Source organism: Geospiza fortis, unplaced genomic scaffold (genome assembly GCF_000277835.1).
Source record: "Geospiza fortis unplaced genomic scaffold, GeoFor_1.0 scaffold29, whole genome shotgun sequence".
NCBI classification, from domain to species: domain Eukaryota; kingdom Metazoa; phylum Chordata; class Aves; order Passeriformes; family Thraupidae; genus Geospiza; species Geospiza fortis.
The window spans coordinates 3,085,047-3,094,167 of NW_005054349.1; positions in this window are offsets into that span (position 1 = coordinate 3,085,047).

Genomic DNA, 9,121 nt, shown 5'->3' on the forward strand with positions numbered 1-9,121 from the left:
TTTACTCTAGTCAACTGAAACACAACATTTTACTGGGTCTTTGTCAGAATTAATATTGTTTCCATGACTGAGGAGAATCTGGCTCATGAAATTTATAATTCTGTCTTGATTTCAGATTTATTGGCAAATCTGGTCCCTGTTTCTGAGAGCACACAGAAAATTGCTCCCAAACTGGAGATTTTTGTGAGCAATTACACAAATGGGAACTTTTAATAACTCTGTTTCTTTTGTTCTGGGATATCCCTATTTTTTATCCAGTTTTATTTTAGAAATCAATGTATTACACTAAGATTGTAAAACAATATGTGCTTCTTTAGCATTTCTTGAGGTTCTGTATACTAGGGCTGGAATGAGAATGTGAAAGGTATTTAGGTTTCTTTAGGTCTTTGGACAATTTAGACCTTTAAACAATTAGGCCATTGTCTTCTTGATAATTAAACCATTAGATTCCTGTTTATTCATCAGTATAGTGTATAAGGAATAACCAAGTGAATGACTTAGAACCATTATTTAATTCACATAATGAGGGAAAGTTTCCAGGAAGGTCCCACACTGTGAAATTTGAAATGTGACCCAGTCCCGAGGATTGCCACAGAAATGGATACAGCGCCAACATTGACCTCCACAGGAGCAGGGTGCCTGTGATTGATGGGTTTCATAGGATTAATTGTCCTCCCTGCCTACTCTGGAGGTCCTCATTTCTCTTTACTTTTGTCCTAAATAATATTCACATTTCATCTTCCACACTGTCTTCTTAACAGCCTTTGTAACCACATTTTACATCATCCGTGGATAATGTTCCCGTTCTGTTGGGAATTTCCCTCGGGTCAGCTGAAGGAACAAGTGTATCCTCTTAAGAACAAAAACTCTTTTGCCAATTTAGGTGTTGCAGGTGAGAGCTTTTCAACAGCTTTGGTGGGTGCTTTAGGGCAGTGGAGGAAGAAGAAGTCTCAGTTGGATTTTTGTGTCTGTTTTACCCCATCAGAAACTGTTTGGTGATGAGAGGAACCTGCTTTACACCTGGAGGTATCACAGGTAAGATTACAGATGGGATTTTTCTTAATAACTGTGGATTTAAACTCAGAAAATGAGTTCTTTCCAACTCTACTACCATAGACTTAAATGCTAACAGTGTTCTGTTTATAAAAGGTGGGGGCTGTTTTTAGAGCTTTCTAAAGTTTTTCGTCTGAGTAAAAGAGTTCAGCTTTTGTGCTGAGTCAGAAAAAATGCTGTGCTGCCAAATGAAGCCACTTGTTCATGAACTCCTCTCCTTGTAGCAGACTGAATAGCCAAGCAAGGCAGAAAATTTGTGTTTTTCTTTATGTGCTGAGTGGCTACCCTACCTACAAGAACTACAGAATTGACCCTACAATTAATAATTGCAGCATCTTCTTCTAAGGAAAGGCCTCTCCTTGTCTGAGATAAAATTATGCCTGTAAATTGCTTTATAGCTGAACCAGAAGCTGCTCCTAGTGCTTTAGTATCAGTAGTATCTCTTAATCAAACCTCTGTCGCTGAAATACAAATTAGTTCTAAATTGTGTAGTATAAGTTTTGTTATCCTTTAATGAATAAGAAATTATGTACATATGGGAATTTCAAAACATATTGGGCTTTTCAATTTAGGTATAAATCATATGCAGATTTTATTTCTATTGCTGGACTTTTGTTGATGTTGGTTTTTTTCCTGAGTATTGGGGAAGTGTTGTAATGAAACAAGTATTTCATCCTGGGTTCTGGTGTGAGCAGCTGTCTCTTCTCCTCTAAGTGTCTCCTAAATAATTCCAAATTATCTGACTGCACTTAAATCATCTTTCAAGCTTGAATTTCTTCTTGAAGATTCCTGGTTAGTGCTTAGCGTCCTACCCAGAAAATGTTCGGTAGGATCATTGGATCCCTGGTTTTTGGGGCAGAAGGGCTTTGGGGCAGCTTTTCATGGCACCCTGAAGTGTCCATGAAGCCACAAAAATCCTCCCATACGTGGGAGAACCATGGAAGAACCAGGAGGAACCCCCAGCAGCAAACCTGGCTGGGAAGGTGCTGGGAAAACTTGGGAATCTCTTTCAGCACTGAAGGAACCCAGCTGGGCTGCTTGGATTTCCTTCACCACAGAAGTCATGAAAAGCTCTGTGAAAGCACAGAGACCTGCAGAAACTCAAATAATTGTGGTATTTAAGTCATCAGGAAGAGGTTCCCCAGGGAAGTGGTCACAGCCCCAAGCCTGCCCAAAATTAGGAAGTGCTTGGACAATGTTTTCAGGCAGAGGGTGGGATCCTGTGCAGGATGGGAGTTGGATTTCGATGGTTCTTGTGGGTCTCTTCCAACTCTGGGTATTCTGTGATCTGAAAAAAAAATCATGGGTTTATTCTTTTTCCCTATATAGTTCAGAAAATAACTGTAGGGAATATTTCTCTGGTGTACAGAATCCTGTGCCTGTCTGAGAAAACAATTTAAATTTGAATAGTAGATTAAAAAAGCCTGAATATTTAATAACATCAGAATTTAATGGACAGCAGTTTAAACCAAGTTTTCAAAGTCAGCATGGCTGCACTCTGTGATGGTGTGTCACAGGTTCTGAAAACCACCTCAGAGGGACATTTGATGAGAATTGATTGTAGCCTTATCACTGTGAATTTGTTATCAGATAGGAGCTAACTCGTGGCAGGTGTTTGTTTATCTGGGTTAGATAAAGCTGGCTGCAAAAATGAGGAGACCCCTTCATGGCCAGAGCGTCAGGGGGGACAGGGGATGTGGCAGGGCTCGTTATGAGAGAAGGAAAAGTTGAATTTTGATGCATTTTGAGGAGATGAAAAGAAAAATTGTCAGGAACATTCACATTGTTGAGGGTTTTTTTTTGCATAAGCTTTCAACTTAAATAGGTTTGCTCCTAGTGTTTGTACATAGTGCAAATTTCTGTGAATGAGCAAGAAATGTACTTGTAGAAGGGATTAATAGTTGTACATTATTGCTGTGCTGACAACGGTAAAAACTCATTAATAGTCAGAAAAATGGAAAGAGCTGAGGAAAAAGAAGTTAAATAAAATGATAATTTTCTTGTGTATTTTTCTTTAACTTCTCTCCTAAAGGCTTTTATTCTCGTAGTCTCATATTGTCTTGGTCACTGTGATCTAATGAGGAGAAGGATGAGAGATTATGAAATGTTTTCAGTAGGGAGGATGAAGTCAGCCTTCAAATCCAATTTCTGGCATTGTGGATTGTTAGATTGGAGCTGGAATTTGGTGCCTGAATCACACAACACCAGCTATTCTCACATGGCTGCTGGTATCTACCAGAGTTTAAACAACTGTTGTTTGATAAACATAAATTAGGTAAAAGGTAAAATATATTTTAGGTGAAAGCCATCCCTTAACTCCTTATGCATCACCACATTGGCTCAGAAGTCAAAATACAGTTTGATTCCAGAGAAAAATGTTATTACACACAATTAAATAGTAACACATTAAAAACTGAACCTGTAAAAACCCAAAGATCTAAATAGATTCCAATACTTCCATTACTTTGTGTTTTAAGAGCATAAATGAAGAGAGCTGTACTTTATTCTGCATGAATTGTAATGCTCAGAGTTGTTCATTTAATAACCCCAGCCACTTACCAGAGATGTCTTTAAAAAAAAATAAAGTCTGAGTATTTTAAAATATCCCATGTGCTCCATAAATGTAATTAAAGAATTGTAAAATAGTTCTCTAAGCAGAGATTTTCCCTCCATGTTTATGAAGTATAGAAGACTAAAATTTGGTTACATTTTATTTACAAATATATAAAAATATAGTGCTGTGATTTCTGCAAATATTTATATTTTTATAAAACACTTAATAAAGCAGAGGCTAAGCTGTTTTATGAATAATTGAGGCTAGGAGAATGACTCCCATCAGACTACTAATTATTTTTCTGAGAAAATATATTTTATAAAATCTAATGATTCCTGAACCCACATTATTTGTGGAGCATTACCTATTCCTGCCTGCTTGCTCCTTCCATTTCTTTCTCACACACACACACAGGAAAAGTACTTTATTAATTAAACTACCACAACACATTGTCCTGACATGTCAATCTCCTTTTCCAATCTCATTATATTCAGGTGCTGGATGATACCAGCTACAAATTCCTGACATTTCATTTTGTGTCCTGTCACCACCTATGGAAAGCAAAGGGCAGCTTCTCTTGATCAATATCCCCCCAAAAAAATAAAGCAGAAGATTTGGTTAACTATATGTTAACCATAGGTTTTCTCAGCAGTTTGTAAAAATAAGGTGTAAGGGAATGTGTTGGGTTTTTTTTCCTCTGAGAGCAATTGTACACAAATCTGATGTTTGGGAGTCCATGGAATAAAGTGCTGAGATTATACAGAATATTTCTTTGTGAGAACTGATGCCTTGTCAAGGCTGACCTAGAACAGAGGCTGGGCAGTGCTAAAGAATAAAGCAGGGATTTATTAAAAGGCTTCAATGGATGCACCTTGAGCAGCACCAGAGCCCAGCCAGGGCTGCACCCAAGATGAACCAAAATGGCCCCAAAATGCACGGCCGGGCACGGGGTCTGTCCCTGGGATCAGTTCTGCTCCATTTGCACCTTGCAGTTCATTGTCCCATTCCAGCTTTAGCCCCTGCAGTCCCACCCTGCTTGTTTTTCTCTCTCCAGCCCACGGGGTTTGTGCTCCTGGGCTGAGATTTGGATCATTTGTCCTTGGTGCCCAGCTGGAGCAGGAATTGTTTTGTCTCCCTGCTCTGTGCACAGAGCTCACCATCCCCTCACATGAAGCTCAGAATTACACACTAAAGCAGTCCAGAATCTGAAAAATATAAAAGCCAACACCTGAGGCATCACCTCTAGGTGTCCATCAGAAGAATGTCCCATACTGCAGGAACCCAGTAGAGCTCGATGGTGCTGCCTCATTGAGGTGGATTATCTTCTACAAGTCCTTCCAGCTTTGCTGTGGTGCTTTAACATAAAAACAAAATAAATTTAAATAAAAAATCCAGCTGTCTCTCCTCTCTTGGGCAGCACAGTTCCAGCCACCTCCTTTCTTGTGCTCATTCTCCCCTGGTGATTTGCATTTCAGGATGCCCTGACTTGGTGAGCCAATGTTTTGTTTGTTGAGCAGTGATGAATGCTGTAGAGGCTTTGTTTAGGAAGTTGAATTATTAATTCATCGTACACAGAGCTATATCCCAAACAAAGCCTGGAGCTCAAAGCTCCCTGGTTCTGAGGAGGTTTATAAACAGGTTCTGCTAATCTGAAAAGATTAGCTGCCTTGTTATTAGAGGTAAATAAATACTTAACTTCAGAATTATTTTCTCTCCTTTCTAATCCAGAGGAAGGTTATGATGCCCTTTCTGGCTAAGTTTTCTTCTGAGCATCTCCTCTGTGTATCTCTCCTGCCAGAATTCAAGGAGTTTTTGGACAATGCTGTCAGACACCTGGTGGAGGCTTGGGCTGGTCAGGAGCTGGAATTTGGGATCCCAGTGAGTCCCTCCCAGCTCAGGATATTCTCTGTGCTGTCCATTCCATTCCCATCAATTTGCTTTGTGTATTTCCTAGGCAGACTAAGAAAGTCAGGCCCAGTAAAGCCTGGATTTCCAGCAGCTCCAACCTGTGGCCTTGGAGGCACTTTAGGATAGCTCAAGCACCAGCAGTAAAAATCTCCCCCATATCATCCAGAGAGTGAAACGTGGAAGTATTTGCAAAGACAATGATGGAATTAGGAAATTTGCCTCTTTCCACAGTCAGCAGGGACTGAGAATTTCAGAGAGACAAAATCTCTCTCACAGTCATCCCAAAGGAAATGATCTCTGTCATAGCTGCAGGATGTCCCCTGAAAATTTATATTTTCTTTTTTTTTTTTTCCTCAGATTTTTTCTATAACTGTTCTTTTAATGTTATTCATTAAAAGAAACTTCCTCTGAAGACAGTAATAAAAGAAAAAGTGTGCTGGGAAAACTCCAAAGTTTGTTTGGTCCCCAGGATCCTTTCTCTGTCCTTGGTGACCAGGGAGGAGTGAGAACTTGCTGTGCCTGTCTCACACCTTCTGTTTTCATGGTGACTCAGAGAACTCCAATCCATTCCTTGCTGCAGGCCTAAGGATGACTTTGAATGAAGTAGGGTGTTAATTTCCCTCTTTATCCATCATGGGAATCCATGCTGCCATGGTTGGATGGCTTTAAACATCACAAAAATTACATAAATCCCACCATACCGAGGTATTTTCCCTGCTGTGTTTATTGTTTAGTTACTGGTTCAAGATTTTGTGTATTTTTAGATCATTAAATTTGAGTAAGGCTTAAATGCACCTAATGGCTGGTTAAATTGGCTATAGGGTATTTGTGTCAATAAGGAACAAAATTATATTACAGAACAGTATAAGTAGACTAAGACAACTCAAATTGTCAATATGATGAAAATTGCTCAAAGAAAGCAATTAAAACTCAAATCCATGACTAAATTGCTATTGGTTGTAAGTACAGAGAATCCTTATACACATTTTATTTTTAGGATACTACATGATCAGGGATGCTATGGCAGAGTGTCTAGTCAATAGATAATTATAAAAGCAAATATATCATCATGCTGAAATAAAATGCAAATCCCAATCAGCATTCTTCCAAACTGTTCAATGTCCTGAAAAGACTGGGGAAAAGCTGAAAACTGCAGATAAACTAATCTTAGAGCCTGCAAGTTTCTATACATTTCTGTGATGAAGACTAAAGATATAAATTTATATCCTGTAGTTTTTGGTTGTACCCTGCTGTAAATAGAAGCATGAAAGAAAACAAGTGAGAATATTTGTGAGGAATTTAGCAAAGATTCAAATTAGCTTAATATTAACTTAGTATTTGAGATTCAGAATCTTGCCAAAGTATGCTTATATTTTTTAGTAGAACTACCATGCTGACATACCTTTATTCATGTTGTGAGGTGAAAAAAAATAGACTAAAATTACCATTTCATACCTGCTGATTTTTGTGATGGATTTGGATACTGAGAGTGCCCATAGAGCAGAACTCTTTGAGTGAGCCCCCAATTTATTTAGAATTAATTTATTTCTTTTCCTTAATGAAAGTTTAGTAGTGTTCATGTTCTGAATGCATCTATTCAAACACAGAGTGTGAAAGTCTTGGACCTGCAGGAAAATCAGGCAGCATCCAAATAAATGATGTATAAATTATATCACAATAAAGCTTGTATCAATATTCCTTTAAATTGTGTTATGAGACACTGGAAAATCCAGGACATGGGCTATGTGTGTAAAAACATGAATTTTTCACCAACTCCTGAGCTGTGTGAAAACTGTGTGCATCACTTTGGGTCTTATTAGGACAAGTTAAGAGTGGAGCAGAAGAATTGCAGCCCTATGAAAATTGAGAGGGTGGCTTCAAAGCAGAGACCAAAACATGGAAATTTGTGTACCATGAGCCTCTGGGGAAGGAGCTGCTGCTGATAAATTAGCAAAGCATATTTAGGAAACACAGATGCCTAATATTTTTGTTTGAACAGTAATGTGTATTCTGAATCATTGCATTAATTTTAGAGTCTTGATTAAGATACTTCTACAGTAATGGAACAGATTATTTGCATTTTATGCCAAATAACTGATTATGCTTATTTGTAATTTATGTGTTGTGAGGTAAAAAACTCTTTTGGTATCTGAGAGCAGTCTAGATTATTTAGCCTGGCTTGTTTGATGGTACCTGTTGATTTTAAGGTGTGTGGAGCTGGAAATATGAATAGAACTTTAGGCAATATTAAGGAACAGGAGGAGCAAAAAATTCCCAATCATGCCATTTGTCCCCTGCATCAAGTAATTTTTGTTCTATTCTTCCTACCCTTCTGCATATCACTGATAAAAATATAGAAAATGTTATGAAGAAAGAAAATTTACTCTATGAAATAACACCAACAAAAGTTGGACTTTGCATGCCGTTCTATTAAGACAGAAACTATAATCCTCCAGAACAGAGATTACAGCTAAAATTCAATATTTTTTGAGTGGTTAATGCTTTCAATTTATGGTATTAACTTGAATTCTAATCTTGGGAATGTTGTGTTTTAATTGTCCTTCAAAACATTTGTTCCACCCCTGTTCTGGTTGTTCCTACACTGGGACCAGTCAGTGTTGGGTCCCAGGAAGAATTTCTGCTCAGAGTCCCTGTGTTTAAATAAGGAATAATTCTGTACCTTTTAATTTTTTTTTAATGCAATACACTGGCCATGGGAATTTACATTTCTTTGTACAAAATGTGGCTTTTTGAGCGACAAATGAAGCTTTTTGAGGCCTTTTCAGGCAGGCCAGAGCCCATCTGGTCACTCTGGAAATCAGGATTTCTGTCTTGCGTAGATTGTGTCTGGATGGCTTTGGAGCAGTGCTGCAGGAAAGGGTTAAAACATTCCAGCCTGTCAGCTAGGAAAAAGAAGGAAGATATTTGGAATATTCCACTGACTTGCATTTGGAATAATAATTGGGTGCATATTTCCTGATTTATTTGAGATGCAATAGTTTTGTGTTCGAGAAGAATTCTAGGAGAAAGCTAATTAACCTTTATAAAATAATTCATTAGGCTCTCAAGGCACAACAAACACTCAAAGAAAAACAAGCCACTGGTAGCATGCAAAGGCTGGCACCTTCCTTTTTGTCATCTGCAGAAGAGGACCAGCTTTAAAAGATGTCTTTACAGCTGTGGCAACAAAATGAATCAAAGCTTTATTTTGATTATGTCTGCCCATTTTTCATTATTTCTGTAAAGGCTTTTTGAATCTTGATTTTTCAGCTCGGAATTTGATTTTCCTCCAGTATGGAAAAGTTGATTTATTTTAGAACAAATTTATTTTCTGTTCGCCTGGTTTACACAATGAAATCTGGGCAAATTTGATTTCACTCGTAGCTCAGTCGCAGGAGCAAAATGATGTGCACCTCTCTTGATAATGGTCATGAATACATCTCCTGACATCCATTTCCTCTACACCTTTTTTATGGTTCTCTCCTCATTACCTCGATTTCCTCAGCGAAGTCCAGAAAAATTATATCAGTAGGTTTTATATTGTGCCATATAAAATTGTGCCATTAAAACTGAACTCCACAGGATGTGGATGACACAAGCAGGAAT